The sequence below is a fragment of the Artibeus jamaicensis genome, unplaced genomic scaffold (genome assembly GCF_021234435.1).
Source record: "Artibeus jamaicensis isolate MK-2021 breed Jamaican fruit bat unplaced genomic scaffold, CSHL_Jam_final contig_465, whole genome shotgun sequence".
Lineage (NCBI taxonomy): Eukaryota > Metazoa > Chordata > Mammalia > Chiroptera > Phyllostomidae > Artibeus > Artibeus jamaicensis.
This window is the reverse complement of record NW_026521843.1, coordinates 19284881-19305217: the sequence shown is the minus strand read 5'-3', so window position 1 is coordinate 19305217 and position 20337 is coordinate 19284881. Positions and strand designations below refer to the sequence as shown.

General features: G+C 39.8%; 1 protein-coding gene across 13 annotated transcripts in view; it reads right to left on the bottom strand.

Moving 5' to 3' along the window:
• Positions 1–20337, bottom strand: part of RASGRP3 (RAS guanyl releasing protein 3) — a 109667-nt gene that overhangs the window by 48276 nt on the left and 41054 nt on the right. For 4 of the 13 annotated variants that reach the window (XM_053666973.1, XM_053666975.1, XM_053666982.1 and 1 more), the window contains exon 2: positions 5297–5414. The exons of the other annotated variants lie outside the window; for them this stretch is intronic. The gene's annotated coding sequence lies outside the window, so the exon portion shown is untranslated. The remainder of the gene's footprint in view (positions 1–5296; positions 5415–20337) is intronic. 13 annotated transcript variants of the gene reach the window in all.

Genomic DNA, 20337 nt, shown 5'->3' with positions numbered 1-20337 from the left:
CCAATTTCACAATTTATCATGATAAGATCAAAAAGCTAAATTTCTTACAGTATTTTCATGCTAATTTTTGTACACATAGCTATGGACCTACTTGAAGATGTAATATTAAATTCCCTTATATGCTACCATTGAAGTGAAAATATTTTGCTCTTGTTTAGAGACCAGTGAGTTTACAGCACTCTTGTACAGTATGAAGTTTCAGTTTGAAATTCCTTCAGAAGCAGGGATTTGGAGCTAGGATATTTATTGGAACCCATCAGAAGTATAGGAGCAAAAAAGTGTTCTAAAGATTATTTCTGTGCTCCAATAATATCTACACAACCAGAAGCCCATGATTAGTGGACTCCACTCAACGACTTTGTCATTCTCTTTTATTTCAGATGTCTCTCCCACAGCAAATGTTTCTTTCTTCCTTTCTCCAAAAGAAAACCAAACCTCAGGAGGGGGTGATATTTCTCTTCCTTCCATCTAAGACATCCATTTCACCTGACTCCTGAAAGGGAACCAGAGCACATACCAACAAAAGAGAAAACTAAGTGACTAGGAAATTTCAGTGGTATCTTAGGTCCCATTTAACTTGTCTAAGGTTTATTTTCCTCATTTTTAACGAGAGAAATAATATGACTCTGCCTTCCTCATCAGAACAAAAAAAAAAATTCATTTATAAAAGGTTTTAAGAGCATAAAACATAATGAAAAAAGGAAGTCCTAAAATGATGAAATCTTCCAGACTATATCTGTAAAGTGGCTATTCAGAATTTAGAATTTAGAATAATACAGGGTGGGGCAAAAGTACGTTTATAGATGTTTGTATGGAAAATAATACAATAATTAATAAGTAATAATACAAGAATAAACTCCATGTTTTGCATGCTTGCAACTATAAATTGACTTTTGCCCTACCCTGTTTATTTTCCAATTAGAACAACATAAATGGATTAATAGCAGATATGCGTATGGAGGACAAGGAGATCTGTAGGGCTCTGTCAAAAATGCTGGAATGAACTTTAGGAATTCCCCAGAAATTTAGAGGTTGAGAGTATGGGTTCCTTATAAGACCTGTTAGCCTTCAGAAGTCGTGTAACTCCTAGAAACCCGAATCCGATGGGCATTTTGTACTCATTAGTGGGTCTAGGGAGACAAAGGAGAAGAAAGGAAGATAGAGGGTGAGGAAGATGGCTTCTCCTAAAGTCATTGTTAAGGAATTAGAGGAGGACAAGGACTGGGATATGGCTTTTGTTGGCGGAGTCATAAAAGAAAGGAATTAACTAATTCCTTAACTAATTGGAACTAATTTGTTAGCAATTTTAAGTAAACAGGAGGTGTCTTTCCTGGCCAAACACAGAAACAAACCCACCAGCTCCCGGCCATCATCTCTCCTATCTTCCCATCCTTGCAGCCAATTAGAGTTCAAGTTGCCGGCTCATTCCTTCCCTCCTCAGGCCACCCAAATCAGACTCTGTCCAATTCTCCCCTCTGTCCCCACCCCACACTTGACCAAAACGACTCTGGCAGAAGTCCTGCTAATGCTCAGCATCCCTAGGTTGCTCTTGACCACACTCTCACTGAAATTTTCTCCTGGGACGGTTTTCCTGGCAACAGCTCTACCCTGGCTTTCCTCTTACGCCTCTGGTTACACTTTCTCGGTCTCGCGTGCAGACTCGTCTCCCACTGCTAGGTCGTGCAGACTCGTCTCCCACTGCTAGGTTCTCAGGTCCCCAGGCCCGGCCTCTTCTTCTTGCCTCAAACTTTCTAGGAGAGATGCACAGGCAACAGCCACTTCCACTACCATTACTCTGCCAGCGAGTCCCAAACAAACGGAGGCCAGGCCGGCTGCGTGGTGCACCAGAGAGGACCAAGTGGCATCTGGAGAGACAGAGCACGGGGACTGTGTCCTAGCTCTGCTACTGCTGGTGTGTGACCTTGGGCGACTTTGCTTAACTTCTGGGTAAATTTTCACGCTGCACTATTGTTTGTTGCTAATGGAAACGTGAAAACGACACAGCCACTTTGAAAACATGATCTGACAGTTCCTCCAAAACGTAAATGTAGAGTTACCATAGGATCCCACAAATTCACTCGTAGGTACATACGGAAGAAAATCGTAAACTTATGTTCACACAAAAACTTGTCCACAAGTGTTCATTGCATATTATTTATAATAGCTACAAAGTGGAGACAACCCAATTGTCCACGAACTGATGAGTGGATGAACCAAATGAAGTGTATCTATGCAATGGAATAGTATTGGAACCACAAAATGAACCAAGTACTGAACCACACTGCAATGTGGATAAAGTTGGAAACGATTATGCCAAATGAAGGAAGCCAAACACAAAAGGCCATGTCGTATATTGTATGATTCTATTTATAGGAAATGTTCAGAACAGGTAAACCTATGGAGGCAGAAACAAATCAGGGGTTGCCAGGGGCTGAGGGGAGGGGGGTAAAGGAAGTGACTGCAGAGTCCAGGGTTTCTTTTTGGGGTGATAAAATGTTCTGAAATTTTATAGTGTACCTGTATAACCTTGTGAATATACTAAAAATCGCTGAACTGTATACTATAAAAGGGTATACATGGTATGTGATAATTCACATACCATAGATATATGGCATGCTCAATGTAACTTTTTTAGTTAATTAAAAATACGTCCTCTTTACTTTCCTGAACCGCTGTATCTCCTATATTTCTTTCCTTGATTCCTCGACCTGCCTCTCAATATTCTATGCCAGAAACTTGGGACTCGCCATAGCTTTCCCAGCACTGTCTTTTACCATCTCTCCACATCCAAGTCCGATCATCTACCTCCCAATTGCTTCTCACGTGCCTCCGCTTCCTTCTGCCACTTCTGGGTTCAGAACAGCTGTCATTACCTGTCCCCTGGTCCACTGCAATGCTTATTTATAAGGCTTCTAGATTAACTGTCACCTCCTGTTAATCTCTACTCTCTATTGGTGCCAAATCAACCTTTTCAAATGATCAGATTGATTATATGACTCCCCTTCTCAAAATTCTTCCACAGTTCCCTTGTTTAAATCTGAAGTCCTCAGATGGAATACAAAGCCTTTCATGAATGGCCCACATTGCCTGTGCACCTGAACTCGAACTCTCCTTTATCCACCTTTGCTTTATTCTACCACATGTTATATTGTTGTACAATGAACTTCTTTTTCACAGTCCCCATACAATATGGAGTCAATCTTATTATCTCCCTCGAAATTCAAATGTTAAAATCCTAACCTCTGCTCTAACTGGTGCAACTCAATAGGCTGGGCATTGTCCTGCAAACTAAAAGGTAACCGGTTCAATTCCCAGGCCAGGCACATGCCTGGGTTGCAGGCCAGGGCCCTGTTGGGGTCATTCAAGAGGCAACCAGTTGATGTTTCTCTCCCTCTCTTTCTCCTTCCTTTCCCCTCTCTCTAAAAATAAATAAATAAAATCATTTTTTTAAATCTCAGTCCCTGATGTTACGGTGTTCGGAGAAGAAGCCTTCAGAAGATAATTAAGTCCCAAAGGTGGTTTGTTGTTGTCGAAGACACCAAGTCTATGGTATTTTTGTTCTGATAGTCTGAACCAAGACATTCTTTGAGCCTATTGTTCATTTGCACAAATGTCTCTCCCCCCATCCTGTAGTATGTCTGCTTGGCAATAACATTCTCATTTCCCAAACATCTTCCTGAATTCTCTGCCTCCCTCCCAGTTCTTCCCCGCAGACTTTGGCACGCAACATAGCTGACTTCCTTTAGGCTCCGTATGACTTGTGCTACAAAGTGGTTCTGCCTTCCCCATAGTTTCTTGAGAACCAGCCCCCACTACAGAAATGTGTCTGATTTATACGGTTATCTTTCCCTGCCATCTCATCCCTCCAACATGGTTTTCAAACTTCAAGTTCGTCTCTTCTCCAATTTTCTTCTCTAATCTTTTCTTGTCCTAATTGCCTCCTTTTACTTATTGAATGAATATACTTCATTTATATTAACACTTCAAGCCCATTTCAAGATGTGCTTCCAGACTTTGAGTATCACAGACTCATGTTAAAGAAAATAAAAACACCCTGAATAATTTCTCCAGTCATCTTATCTTCTATTTCATAAACACCTCTTTCTGTGCCAGACACTGTGCTCAACACCACGGCAGAGGGACAAGTATACACCAGGCACAGACTGTGATCCCGGAAGGCTCAGGGTCTACAGAGGGGACACACATGAGCAGAAACTAGGGTAAAGGGCATTATGAAAGAGTCATGAGAGAGGTAAAAACAACGTCTGACTCATAGAATCGAGCTGTGTGTTGAAGCGTGGGTGAGGGCGTGCTGCACGGAGGGGAGAAGAACACGGACCACAGGGAAAATGACGCAGGCGCAGGCGGGCAGGTGCGGAACAGCAGGGGTGCTGACAGAAGGGTGAAGTCTGGAAACTGGAGTAAAAGTATGTGCGTGCTGTTCTTTTATGCAACATACACTGAGAGGAGGAGGGACAAACTCCCTTGCTCTGAGCATCACAACTAAAAGCTTCTGTGAAGGTCCACGAGACCTCATCCAATGCAGCCCGTTCTGTGGGTGTTTGCAGACTTGACCTATTTCACTCACTTCAGGATCCTTCCCTGAGTACGGCTGGATGCTAAGTGCTTGGACTCCACAGCCAGACCCCTGGGATCCAGTCCAGCGCTTACACTTTTCAGCTGTGCGGCAAGTTATATAATCTCTGTCTTTGTATCTTTATCTATATAATAGGATAATAACAGAATCTACATTGTAGGTTCCTTATGAGAATTAAATGAGTTAGCACAGGTAAACGGCTTATTAATTGGCACATAGCATATTCTCAAAAAGTGTTAGCTACCATTATTATTTTCCTGGTAAGTGACCCAGAAGTGCCCTCTACCTAAGGGCTGAAATAATTCCTGTTTATGTAGTCTCTCTCAGACTCATAAGCCACATATATTCTATCTACATATACCCATAATGTAAAAGAAAAGAAAGGTGAGAGGGAGGGAAGGAGAGAGAGAATGAAAGAGGAAAAAAAAAGGGCAAAAGGCAGGCAGCATAAGCTAAAAACTTGAGTAAAAATGAGAACTAGCTTAAATCCAATTTCTATTAACTGTGTCTTGGTCTCATGTTTTCTTAAATAAAGATTCCATAATCAGTGTCATGCTCTGTAGTGTTCGTTATTTTGGGAGGATAAAGCTAGCAGTCTCTATACATACCACTCAACCTATTCAATTATATTCATAATGATCAGGTACAATTTATTGTTCATCGTAAGACAAGTACTTAGAGAGATACAAAGGCACGTACATGACCCCAAAGCGAAGGCAGGAGATCTCAGCAGACACATATGGAAATGTCAGTGGTATCTCACATGTACCAATGAGTCACGAATGGTAGCTAAGTCTTCACCATGGCATTTGTTTTTCTGTGGAATGGAAATAAATGCATGTCAGGCAACTAATATCCCTATAAAACAATTCTTGAGAGTGGATATTATACAAAAACATTTCCAAGAAAATGTTTGCTGATGGATCTACTAGTCACAATAAGGATGTTGGGAAGTAGAAATAGTAAGTGAAACCAAGCAGGGCACTAAAATTAGAACAAGAACCTCATAGGCTTCTGTGGTAATTCGTGGGGATTTCACAAATCTGCATATTCACACCATTTTAAACACTTGCTAAGCTTTATCTCACCGCAGTATCTAATCTTCAGTGGCTTCTTTTCCACATGCTTCTAGTTTCTGGCTGAGGAAACAAAGTGCGTATTTATTTATTTAATTGCCCTAGCACTCTTTAACTATTATTAATCACACAAAACCTCAGTGTATTCACCACACATTTAGGTAAAAAGATACTTCCTCACTACCAAATGCAATAAGTAACGTTACTTAAACGTTACTTAAACGTGCAAAAATGCACGTTACTTATTGCATTTTTAAAACAGAAAAACACAAATAAGAATGTTCAAACCTCTTGCTGGGTTATTACTACATAATGGAGTAGTAGTAGTTGGTTTGAGAGGCAAAGGCAAAAGGCCACCAGAAAAACACCATGGACGGGGGAAAAGCACTGAATCAGCTGATGGCGGTAGTGGACTTGAAAGGCAAGGAAAGCTGAAGACCCCAAACGTCTTACCTTGGGGCCACTAAAGCAGTGTGAAGGGAGCCCAGATTTTGCAAGAGTGTTTTTGTTTTTTAGGCATTGTAGTTTATTTTCCAGATTTTAATTTTGCTTTCAAACATGGGAGTCTTTGCTGCGATAATGTGCTATCTACAAAGTGCCAAATGTCTATTTTATAAAAACTAGAAAACACCATCTGTCATCTAGATGCATCCAAAGCTCCGTATCTCTGTGATAATGCGGAGGGGTCTGAATCATTCCATTGAGTGTTCTGCTGAGGATCATGTTCACAGCAAGATGGCTGCACAGATGCCGTATGCTTGACATCAGCAATATCTCACACAGATATGCCCGGGGGTCCTAACACAAAATCATGCTTTCCACAACAACCCAAGAACTCTGGCTCTGCTGCTACAGCAATTAAATATGAAAGTGCAGTCAGTGGTGGTTGAAACACTGTAAATACTGTTTTCAAATACCCTTTTTACAAGTTTCTCGTTATGTGAGAAAGCCTATTTAAAGACATATAAATAATAAACCAGAAGTCTTGGTTTTTTTCCTCCAGATTGAAGATGGTGCAAGTTACCAAGTTCTTTCTCATTCAACATCCACAGGGTAGACAATGGTGACCTCTTGGACAGAGAACTAGCTCGTGGATATAATTTGTTATTAGGCTCACATAGAACTGGCTCTCACAAAGTATCAAAAATTTTGTAGTTGCAAAACTGTACAAATCTAGTCTTTTACATTAAAAATGGAGTGTCCTAGCTTCTTGTGGATAAGTCCTATCTGCTAATTCTAGGGCTGTCTCCCAACGAGGAAGCTGAAGTTTAGTAGCAACTACCTCCCTGTTCTCCAAAGTCCCCGCTCCCCTCTATTGTCTCCCAACTGCAGCCAGGTGTCACTGCCATTTTTCTAACTCAACGATGTGCCTTTTCTTCTTTTAGTAGATTTAAGAGGAAAGTGAAATATGACTCTGCTCAGAAAGAGAACTTTCCTGATCCCTAATCCACGTCAGTCATCATGATTACTTTCTCAGCCCTGGGGTCATTCGCACTTATGAGTCCCAACCTGACTCATCGTGCTGCTTGCTGACATTGTAGAAGCCAAGCAAAAGCTAAGGAGGACCCTCCAATGTGCCAGTCTTCAGAATGTTACCATTTGTGCGTTGGACAAGGGAGAATCATACAACAGCTACTATGCCTTCTGGCGTATTTTCATTAAAAAAGGAGGTTCGAATTGCTAGACAAACGTCACCTCTTGCCCACGCGAGAAAGTAAGTTTGGGGATTTCTATAGTATTTGTCAAGCTTGATTACACTGAATACATTATTAGTTACTTCCATTTATGATATGCTGAAACTCTCTAGATTGCCTCCAAGTTTTGCAATTTCCTCTGATTTTTGGGATTTTCTTTTATAGAAAAGTTCCTGTAATCAATATGATTCACTAATCATATGATTAGTGAATTCCCAAAGGGCATGTTCACTAATGATTCCCAAAGGGCATGGGACGTGGTGCCAACATGCTCACAACACTTTATTTGCACATTCTGGAAAGATGAAGGTAAAACAGAGTGCACACGGGCAAGCTATTAAAAATATGTACCTACTCATGCTTAGAGGCAAAGACATTTTCAGTTTCCACACACGGCAGTACCTAGTTCCACTCTACTCTCTCCCACTTCCTCTCTCTCTGTGGCCTTGGATTTGTAGCCTATGACTAGTAACAGTTTTCTCCTCATCAGATGGAGTAAATCACAGGCAGCGATCATTATGGACTTTTTTTTCCAAATCGTCACCAGAGGATACTCGACATGCTGTTATTGATTTTAAAGAGCAGGGAAGGAGAAAAAGAGAGAAAGAGAGAGGGTAACATTAATGTGAGAGAGAAATATTGACTGGCTGTCTCCCATACACCCCAACTGGCGACTGAACCGGCAACCTGGGTATGTGCCCTGACTGTGCATGGAGCCTGCAAGTTCGGTGCACAGGACAACGCTGCAGCCAGCAGAGCCACCAGCCACAGCTCATCACTGTGGACTTTTCAGGATAATTTCCAGTGTAGTTTTCAGCACTTAGGTAATGAGCTACTTAGACAAGTTGAGCTGGTATTCTTCCTTTGTTGAGCTATACTTCCTTTGTTGTTGTTTATTATGCTAAGAAGAGAAACCAGACACGAGGGAAGGGTTTCTTACTGGTCAGAGCAGCTGCAAGATTGATTTCTAAACACCTGGTTTCATCAGCTCACTCATTCAAGCCTTTTAACAGTGATTTTTTCTTTTTTGGTCTATTCAAAGAAACTGTAGTTCTAATAGAGAAAGAGATCATGGTGTAGGAGAGAACATTTCCACTTTTCAAGGGGGCCTTTTATTTATCAGGTTTCCTCTCATACAGAAGAGTCTCAGAGCCAAAAACAAAACATAAATTGCCCAAGTTTGAACAGCGAGTTAACAGAAGAAAGGGAAACATTCCATCACCATGTGTTTCTGTGGAATCCAGGCTCAAACTGAGGTCCCTGAGATATGAAAAGTACATGTGTCAGAAGGCTGGTTTTGAACTGATGCATCTGCTTTAAAAAGTGTGAGCTTTAGGACATGAGGTGGCTCTTTCCATTTAAATATGGAGAAATGAAGCCCCGACACAGCTGTCAGTCATGGAACTTAGGCTCACCAGTCTGATTTCAAGAGAATTTGGCTCTTTGACTTTGCAAAAACAATTCCAACCTAGTCATCTCCCTTTGGCAAAATAATTTTTGTATGCAGAGGCCTAAAATGCTGGTGGAGGTTTCAGTAAGAAGCTAAAATTCCTGGTTGTGCGGTGCTGGACAGCAGAAGAGCGTGGGTACCTTTGAGATGAGCACAGGTGTGTTGGTGAAGGTGAGCTCATGCGGGCATGGCCCTGGGATGCAAGTGGCTCTGTGCACAAAAGGCTGATTCTCTGGCTCTAATGTTTGGGTCCTGAACCTTGTGTGTTCATTTGTTCCTGTCACAGGGAACCCTGTATATTTGGTCAGTTATCTTTGGTCACTCACTTCGGCCTTATTTTTAAAGCTTCCAGAAAAGACCCACACATGCTCCCATTCCCCAATCTAAACCCATGCCTACAACACCAGTAGGCTAGGAGACTCTGGCCCTGGTCTCTCAGGTTTGGGAACAAACAGATTACACATCATAGCTCCCACTGCTTTGTCTTCAAATTTGACCTACATCAGACAGTGAGAGTTTTTTAAAGAGGGATACGGATTTGCTTTTAAGGAGCAAATACTTTCCACATTCTCAGCAGCTTGTTTACGGCTTGGGTGGCTCTACTCTTAACACTGGAGAGAGACCTCTCTACAAAATGGGGTTATTGTGTTCAGGATGATACCTGCCTCTTATTAAATGCTTCAGAGAAATTCAAGATGCTGCCTGGGCTCAGATGGATCACCTGCCCAGGGTCTCAAAGGGTGTGTGAACCACTATTCAAATGCACAAAGATTCATTGATTACCCCAGAAGATTTCAGGTGAAGACAAATGGAAATCAGTATTTCAGAGGTTCCACCATCCAGTGCCATTGTTCATACTTTAAAACAGATGGGCTTGCCCAATACAAAAGTAAAGGGGGAAAATATCATTCCCTCTTTCCCACAATCAGCTTTTTCAAGTTACAAAAATTTGAGATACTAAAATTTTCATCCCCTCCCAAGCGCCCATGAGCAACCCCAAACTGAATATTCAATTTAAAAACATAAGGGTTTTCTTTTCCAGAAGAAGCATCTGTGACCTGTCAAGATCTAAATGTCCTGTGCTTTACTCCTCCCCTTGAAGTTGCTTCCTTTGTGTTTTGTTCATCTCTGTACCCTTCAGTACCTGGGCCAGATGCCATCAGCAGGGGTCACTGTTCTGTGCTTCACATGGCACTTCCCCTGGGGCGGGAAGCAGAGAAGGGGGCTCTGAGGCTGTGTAGGCAATTATATAATTCTGTCCACTTCACAAAAAGCACTCATATGGTGTTCTTCAAATAGGGCTTGTAGCAATTAAGACTAATACCATTTTGTTGTTTCATAAACCATTAGTGCTGTGTGGTCCTCAGACTAAGAAAGTTGATAGTACATGTCATCTCTGCATCATTTTGAATAGGCTTTTAAGGTATTGAATGTTTTTCTTTACAGGACATTAGAGTAAAATGATCTAACTTCATCCTATAAAATAATTCTATAAAAAGAGTTAATAGTGTTACATCTATGTTATCAATAAACAAATTGAAATACAAAGAAATGTAGTGTATTTTCACTTGGTTGGCCAATCAACAAACACTTATTAAACATTATCTTTTTTCCTGCTGTTTTTCTAGGTAATGCTTAAATGTTGTCTTTTAAACTAATTAAAATTATAATTCTAACAGCAAAGGACCCAGTTCTGATCCTGGTGGGGGTATTCTTGGGGGTGTCCTTTTTAGGGCCAGTTTTATAGGCCCTTTTAAAGCTAAATAGCCACTTACAGACTCAACAAATATTGACCTAGCACACAGTGCTAGGTCCTAGATATCCAGTGATGAATGGAACAGACCTTGTCTCTATACAGGGAAGAAGTACACAGCTTAGTGAAGAAAATCAACATAAATAAGTAGACATACAAATCAATGCTTAATTACAAATTGTTATAAGACCTATGAATGAAAACCCACACAGGATTCTAGGACAGAGAAGGACGAGAGGGATTATTTTAGGTTAGTGACAGGAAAGATCTCTTTGAAGAGGTGTTATTTAAGCCAAAGAGCTAAAACTTGGAGATTAACTTAGTGAAAGATGTGAGGGAATGGAAAGCTTGAAAAGCTGGCTAGATCTTAATTCCGTTTACTGAGCTGGAGGAGACTGGCAAGATGGTGGAATAGTTATGTTGGAAGAAATCTAGAACTGTGCTGAAGATGTATGAGGGCCGTGGTGCCTGTGAAAATCCTGTGTGAAGGTCTCAAGGTGCAGTGATTTGTTCAAATATGGAGCTCCAAGAAAAAATCTGAGATAAAATGTAAAATGTGGAGTTATCACCATGTGAACAGTCATAGGAATGGTTTGTGTTACAGGGGAAGAAAATACAAAGAGGAAGGATATGGGGGCTTTGGGAACTCCAACATCTAGAGACCAGAGAGAGGCTATGAAGCAGCAAAGCACCTTGAGTAGCTGTCAGAGACACAGAAGGAAAACTTAAAGCATGTTGTGCCCTCAGGCCAAGAGAAGAATGAGCTCATGGGAGATGAAACCATCAAGTGTGTTGAATGCCACCAAGAGGTCAAATAAGAGGAGGATGGAAAACTATCTGCTTTAAAATTTTTTCTACAAGGTCACAGGTAACCTTGAAAAGAGCAGCGTCAGCAGAGCTGTGGGCAGAAGCCAGGCTGGTGCAAATTGAAGAGTAAATAGGAGGTAAAGAAACAGACAGTGTGTGTAGAATATGAATTTAGTGAGTTTGTGTTGGATTGCAGTAAAGAAAAATTGGTAGAGGATGTGGGGATTCAGGGATATTTTTGTATGAAGAGAGTTGCCAGGACATACCTGTACACTGATGGGGATGATCTCGTAGAGAAGAAGTTAAACATTCAGGAGAAGGAGGGGGTAACCAAAAATGAAGGGATGGGTACCAGATGTAACAAGAATAAAGAAAGAAGGCAAGCATGGTTGCAAATGCAGAAAGAGCGTATGTAATTACAGTAGGGAGGGGAAGATGAAGGAGAATACTATAAATCAGAGACATAATCATCAGTTTGGCAGAGGAGTTTATCTAATCCACCTGCTTCCAATACCTTCAGTTCTCTTTCTTCAGTTTTTGAAGAGAAAGAGAAGAAAAGAGAAATGAGCTCTCCAAGTCCCAGAGAGAGACAACCCAGGATGAAACATTCTTTGACTTAGGATCTAGTGATCCTTTTCCCAGCTCAGATAAACAATGGGACCCCAATTCCTTTGAATACTTTTCTGCTAGTTAACTATCTGTATTCTTGCCTGCCAGCATTTGATGCTCTTGGATGCCAAAGAATGCTGTCAAACTTGCTTCGTTCAGCTTGGCTTTTTGTGATTCTCATTGTGAAAGATTAGTCATTTTACACCTTGTTTTTGACCTGGTGCTGAGGCAGCAGTAATTCATTAAGTGTATTAGGTGATCACTACTTACTGTTCAACAGTGCTTTCAGGAAGAAATGGCATGTGTAAAGCATCTAAAGTGTTTTGAAAGCGTATTAGAGTGAGATTTGTAATTGATTCATATGGGTCAGGGTTTCTTGACCTCAGTGCTATTGATATTTCAGACAGACAATTATTTGTTGTGGGTATCCCTCCATGCTATGCACTGTAGGGTGTTTAGCAGCATCCTTGGCCTCTCCCCATTAGATGCCAGTATCACTCCACTTCAACACCCAGGAGGTACAACCCAAAGGGCCTCCAGACATTGCCAAATGTCCTCTGGAGGGTAAAACGGCCTCCGGTGGAGAACCACTGATACAGACTGACACCGTAACATTCCACTGGAACTGGAAACATCAGTCCAACACCTAACTCTTTTTTTAGCATCAGAATGTCTACCTTTTGTGTAGACGAATGCCTGGTGATTTGACTGAATTTTTCTATTTTCAAATAAATACAAGATATCTTCATCAACAACAAACATGCAAACAAATGTTCCTTCTCAGACATCCTCTCAGCTGGATTTTCAATGCTTGAACCAACTGGCGAGATTAACCAGAGGGCAATATGACTTCGTTTAAAACATTTCAAAGCTTCCTAAATCTAAACTTATTCCACACTCTACTAACTGACATATTTTGACCCTTGTTTTATTCCTGTGTCAATCTCTCAGTTTTATTTTATTTTTGCTGTTTATCATAAGCTGCTATAATTTTTTGGAGGAAGTCAAAGGATGAATATTAATGAATGCAGCCCTTTTCTTTTCTCTTTTCTTTTCCTTCCTTTCTTTTTTTTTCTTTTTTGCAGTATGTGAATAAACAGTTCTCTTTTGTGAGAACATTTTGCCTTCATTTCTATTCCCAAGTATTGACTCCTCTTATTCTTAGGATAAAATTGAAGGGAATGAATCGCCTCTATTACAGTTTGCATTTTCAAACCACTCACTACAGTGCATTCTCGCTCTGCAGAGAGGTTGCATCAAGGAGTGATGCTCAATGTGAAACTATTAGAAGTGATTCATTCCCATACCAGCTCTATCACTCGCTGTCAGAAAGCTTATGCTTTGAGGTGTCAATTTCTTCACATTGAAATTCAATTAACATTTACTGAGAAGCACATGGCTTTGATATGTAAATACTTGACAAGGCTGTTTTATTGTAGGTGTGGCTGCTACATATGGCAACAACCTTGTTATCCTTCTTGAATCGCAGTCTTTCCTTTTGGTAAAATAAATGTATAAGCTTAATTTCTCTTACATAAAACACAAGTTCTGCATACAAAACATTGATCTCCATTAATGATATATGAGGTCTGTCCAGAAGGTATCCAGCTATATAATGTGAAAAATAGAGACATTTACTGAAGAAGATACAAGAAACACTGTACATAAGACAATGACATCTCAATCCCCTTCAAAGTAGTCACCTTGAGATCTCACACAGTTCTCCCAATCACCACCAGGTGCCCTGTTGTATCTTTTTGAATCCCACTGATGGTCTGAAATCTCTTCCTTTTCAAAGGTGATTTTAGCTTTGGGAAAAGCCAGAAGTTACAGGGCACCAGATATGGGCTATAGGGGGCTGAGTCACCTGGGTGATTTGATGTTTCATCAAAAAAATCTGCATGAGATATGATGCATGAGCAGGTACATTATAGTAATGAAGCTGCCAATCACCAGTTGCCCATAGCTGCAGCCTTCTTAATCACCAGAATAATTTCCAAAGAGGAATGTTCAAGCTTAATGCAGAATTTGATACAGGTTTATAGCTCTATTCTTTTGGTAATTTTGAATGCAATGGTCACATAATACACATGCTCACTCACTGGTGTCTACTACCCCCACTGACCGGTCCAGTGAAGTTGTCATTATTCATGCATGCACACTCCAGTCCACTCTCCTTGGATGCCAGTTTATATCATTGTCATGCAAACTGTTCTCATTATATTAGCAATGGCTGGACCTTTTTCAGACAGACCTCATATGTAATGAAGTATTTAAGAATGAAGTGTACTGCTGACTGTAACTTATTTTGAAAGAAAAGAAAGATGAACCAGTGGATGGATAGAAAAATGGATAAATGGGTACATGTGTTAAAAAGCAAATAGAATAAATTATGAATGGTAAAATCAAATATGGATATTTGCTATACATTTACTCTACAATTCTTTCAATGTTTTTGTTTGAACATTTTTATCATATGTTGTGACAAAATATTTCTGTTATTTTAAGTGTATCTTTTTCAAACTTTCAGTGTTTGGGGATTTGATGAACAAATCATATTCATTCACCTTTATTATTTTATAACTATTAATTATATGTAATCTGAAAAGGTCTCAGTTATCAGTCTGTCCAGGTGGCTTCTCTGTCTCCTCTGGCATCTAGATGCTATTCTCTCAATGTTTTCCAATTTTTGTTAATGACATTTTTCAGGTAGAGAGATCAAAACTACTCTATAACTATTTCAAGTGTCAAAGTATTGTCTGAGGGTATAAGAAAAGTATTTTTGGATTTATTTCCAGTAGTCTTTGGTGAATGAAGAACCAGGCTAAACTGCTTTTCAAGGAATCCCTATAGTACATCAATTAATGGCATATTCATATGACAATTATGCAAGCTAAAACCTCCAAATTTTCCTCAACTCCCTCCTCTCCATCATGCCCATATCCAATTGATTTGAAAAAACTATTAACTTTACTTTCAGACATTGTGCACATTCTTCCGCCCTCTTCACCACCACTGATTGATTCAAGCTCCATCTTTGGAGTCTTCCACTGGTCTTTGGTAGCTTTCTGCTTCCTCCTGTCCTCCTTATTGTCTCCAGAGTTTTCCTTTTAGAATTCAAGTATATTCATATCACTCCTTTCTGGAGCAAGTTTCAGCCGTAATTAAGGAGTATCCCTACTTATTTTGAATGTATTAGTAATATTGAAGATTTTTGAAAAGAGAATGTATCATTTAGAAACTACATAATAAAATATCTATAGGTGAAATGATGAAATGTCTTGGATTTGCTTCCAAACTCTTATGGAAAAGAAAAAACAGTGGTGGGGACATGGGGAAACAAGATTGGCCATTGAAAGTTGTTCAAGTTGGTCCTGACACACAAAATCCCTGGACCAGATGGTTTCACAGGAGAATTCTACAAAGCATTTAAGGAAGAGCTAACCCCTATCCTTCACGGACTATTTCAAAAAATCCAAAATGATAGAAGACTCCCAAACTTTTTTATGAAGCCAGCATCATCCTCATCCCAAAACCAGATAAAGACACAACAAAGAAAGAAAACTTCAGGCCAATATCGCTGATGAATATAGACACTAATATCCTCAACAAAATAATGGCAAACCGCATCCAACAATACATTAAAAAGATCATACACCATGACCAAGTGGGATTCATCTCAGGGATGCAAGGATGGTACAATATTCACAAATCAGTAAATATATTACATCACATAAATAAAACAAAGACAAAAATCACATGATTATATCAATAGATGCAGAAAAAGCATTTGATAAGGTACAGCACCCACTTATGATAAAAACACTCAGCAAAATGGGAATAGAGGGACCATTCCTCAGCATAATAAAGTTCATATATGAGGGACCTACAGCTAACATCATACTCAATGGGCAAAAAGTAAAATCTTTCCCACTAAGATCAAGAACAAGACAGGGCTGTCCACTTTCATCACTTCTATTTAACATAGTATTGGAAGTTTTAGCCACAGTGATCAGATAAGAAAAGGAAATAAATGGCATCCAAATCAGAAAAGAGGAAACAAAACTGTCACTGTTTGCAGATGACATGATAGTGTACATAGAAAATTCTATAGATTCTGCCAAAAAACTGCTCAATGTAATAAATGAATTTGGCAAAACAGCAGGATACAAAGTCAATATCCAGAAATCAAAGGCAGTTTTGTATACCAACAATGAAACAGCAGAAGCAGAAATCAGGAAAAAAAATCTCATTTGATATAGCAACAAGAAAAATAAAATACCTAGGAATAAACCTAACCGAGGAGGTATAAGACCTGTACTCAGAAAACTACACAACTGTGAAGAAAGAAATCAAGGAAGACACAAACAAATAGAAACATATATCATGTTTATGGATCAGAAAAAACATCATCAAAATATCCATACTACCCAAAGCAATTTATAGATTCAGTGCAATACCTATTAAAGTACCAATGGCATATTTCACAGACATAGAACAAACACTTCGAAAATTTATATGGAATCATAAAAGACCCCGAATAGCTGCTGCAATTCTGAGAAAGAAGAGCAAAGTAAGAAGAATCACAATACCTGATACCAAACTGTATTACAAGGCCACTGTAGTCAAAACAGACTGGTACTGGTATAAAAACAGACAGATAGACCAATGGAACAGAACAGCGAGCCCAGAAATAAACCCAAGTTTCTATGGTCAATTAATTTTTGACAAATGGGGCAGCAACATAAAATGGAGTAAAAACAGCCTCTTCAACAAATGATGTTGGGGTAACTGGACAGCTACATGCAAAAAAAAAAAAAAATGAAACTCGAGCACCAACTTACACCATACACAAAAATAAATTCAAGGTGCACAAAAGATTTCAATATAAGTTGTGACACCATTAAAGTCCTAGAGGAGAACATAGGCAGAACAATCTCAGATATTTCACACAACAACATTTTTACTGATATGTCCCCTAGAACAAGGGACATAAAGAAAAGAATAAACAAATGGGATCTCATCAAAATAAAAACCTTCTGCACAGCTAAAGAAAACTATTAAAATAAAAAGAGAACCAACCATATGGGAAAACATATTTGCCAATGATACCTCAGACAAGGGTTTAATCTCCAAAATATATAAAAAACTCACATGACTCCACTATAAGAAGACAAGCAACCCGATTAAAAAATGAACAAAGGACTTGAACAGACACTTCTCCAAGGAAGACATACAGAAGGTCCAGAGACACATGAAAAGATGCTCAGTATTGCTAGCTATCAGAGAGATGCAAATTAAAACCACAACGAGTTGCCATTTTACACCAGTCAGAATGGCTATCATAAACAAAGCAACAAACAACGAATGTTGGAGAGGGTGTGGGGAAAAGGGGTCCCTAGTTCACTGTTCGTGAGATTGCAGACTGGTACAACCACTATGGAAAACAGTATTGAATTTTCTAAGAAAACTAAAAATGAATCTGCCTTTTTTAAATTAATTTTATTTAGTTATTTTTCAAGTACAGTTTTTTGTCTATTTTTTCCCATCCCAGCCTCCCCCGCCCCTTGCTCCCCACCTCCCTCCCATTTCCACCCCCCCTTAGTTCTCATCCCTGTGTCCTTCCTATTTGTTCCTCCAAATCCCTCCCCCTTTTTCCCCTTAACTTCCCTTCCTTCTCCCCTCTGGTCACTGTCCCCTTGTTCTCTATTTCAGTGTCTTTGTGTTTTTTTCTGCTTGCTTGTTTGTTTTGTTGTTTAGCTTCCTGTTAAAGGTGAGATCATATGGTATTTGTCTTTCAGCACCTGGCCTATTTCACTCAGCATAATGCTTTCCAGTTCCATCCATGTTGTTGCAAAAGGTAATAGCTCCTTCTTTCTCTCTGCAGCATAGAATTCCATTGTGTATATGTACCACAATTTTTTGATCCATTCATTTACTGACGGGCACCTAGGTTGCTTCCAACTCTTGGCTATTGTAAATTGTGCTGCTATGAACATTGTGGTGCACAGGTTTGAATCTGCCTTTTGACCCAGCATTTCCATTGCTAGGATTATATCCTAAGAACTCTGAAACATCAATCCAAAAGAACCTATGCACCCCAATGTTCATAGCAGCACAATTCATAATAGCTGCCAAGTGCTGGAAGCAACCTAGGTGCCCATCAGTAAATGAATGAATCTAAAAACTATGGCACATTTACACAATGGAATTAATTCTGTGCAGCAGAAAGAAAGAAGGAGCTCCTACCCTTTGCAACAGCATGGCTGGAACTGGAAAGCATTATGCTAAGCAAAATAAGCCAGGTGGTGAAAGACAAATACCATATGATCTTACCTTTAACAGGAACCTAATCAACAAAACAAACAAACAAGCAAAATATAACCAAAGACACTGAAACAGAGAACATGCTGACAGTGACCAGAGGGGAGAGGGGAGGGAATTTCAGTGGGGAGAGCATGAAGGGTTCACAGGAACAAGTATAAAGGACACATGGACAATAACAAGGGGGGGGGATTGAAAAGGGAGGGAGGTGGGGAGGGGTGGGGGGTGAGCTGGGATGGGGAGAAAAGGCAGAAAACTGTACTTGAACAACAATTAAAACAAAAATAAATTGTAATTAAAAAAAGAAAGTTGTTCAAGTTGGGTATTGAATACATGGGCTTCCTTATGTTGTCAACTTCTGTATATGTTGGAAATTTTCTATGATAAAAGGTGTGTTTTCTTAAATTTGGAGTGGTTCTCAAAAACATCTAAGTGCTTCAGAAGGGCAAACCCTATCCTTAAGCCTGGAGTCACCGCATCTTTTGGGACTTTTCTCTGGTTTCTCCTCTAATATATACCCTGATTCATATCTACAAAGTTACAGGTTATTTCTGAAATGGGTTCTTCCAAAAGGCAGTTTTCTTCTTCTTGAGCAATGACTACTGATCCTTTCGTACTCAGTCCAAATGTCACCAGCCCTAGAGAGCCCTCTCTGACTCACCCTGACACTGTTACCTTCACAAATTGACTTCCACAGAACTCTGCACAAACCTCTTTCATAGTACAAATATGTGTATATTGTAGATGAGTGTTGTAATAATTTTTAAAATATTGATTTGCTTAACTAAGTGGTAGCATCCTGTAGGGTAAAGTCTGTGCTGTTATTCGTGTTTGTGCAATATGCAAATCATCAGTTTAAAAATACTTGGGAAATGAATCAAATAAAAGTATGTTGTATACTTTTTTTTTCATCTTGTTACCTGTAAACTAGATTGTACCACTGAAGTTTTAATAACGTTTGGTGTAGTAGAATTGCCAAAATGGAGAATTAAAACTCAAAACAGTTTCTCAAATATACTAGTATTCCCAATGATTGCAGAATTCTATGCAGGATACATTTCTCACTCATCCTTATAGTTGAAAGAGATGGAGCCTCAATTTTTACACAATAATACCACCATCACTGGCTTAAGTTAAGCAAAGTTCCTGTAGCTTCCAAAGAGAGGATGAAAGCAGTATTTCTTCAAAGATGTAGAGAATTAAAATAGCATGAGATATGTTCCACTGGTACTGCTTCAAGGTCTGCTCGGCCCTTTATCTATTTGGAATCATGGTGCCAAGAAACAGTTTATGAAGTAAGGATGACTGTTCCGCGTGGTGCCAGTATTAAGTCACTTCTCAGAAAAACCAAACGTAACTTAAAGCAAACTGTCACTGCTAATTAATCAGCCAGGTCCTACAGCCATGATCTTTTTGAAACATGTCGTCATGTGAAACAGAATAATGATTTTTGAGTGCTGCCAAGAGCCTTGCTTTGCAGGAACACCCTGCCGAAGGTGCAGAGCATCACAGTCGATAGGACACCTCAACAAGGGGCACAGGATGAGTGTTTTCTGGGCAGGGGCTGAAAGGAGACTGCAAGGTGCAATCATAACTCCATAGAGTCCTAGGGTGTTTCTTTGTCCTGCAGCGTCCTTCTAGTGAAAATGGCCATGTGTGCAGCCTGACGCGACGTCAGTTGCTTAACAAGGACAGCAGATTCCCGACTCTGCACAATGGCTTCCCTTTGCATAGTGAGCACCAGTTTTTACATAAACATAGTGAGAGTCATTGTGATGGGAACAGGAAAGACGTGTACCAGGCAACTAGGACCAGAACCCTGGCTTCCCTTCTCACCGGCTTGTGGCTCAAACATCTCAGAAATTTACTTATCGCTTCTGCAACAGTGTCAACAATAATGTCTACCTCTGGGAGACACAAAGATAAACATCCGTTTCTTTCCTCTCCCCATAGCAGACTCAGTTTAAATGCCTAGCACAGAATGGAGACAGACTCATCTTAGAATCAGAGTGACTGCAAAGAGAAAG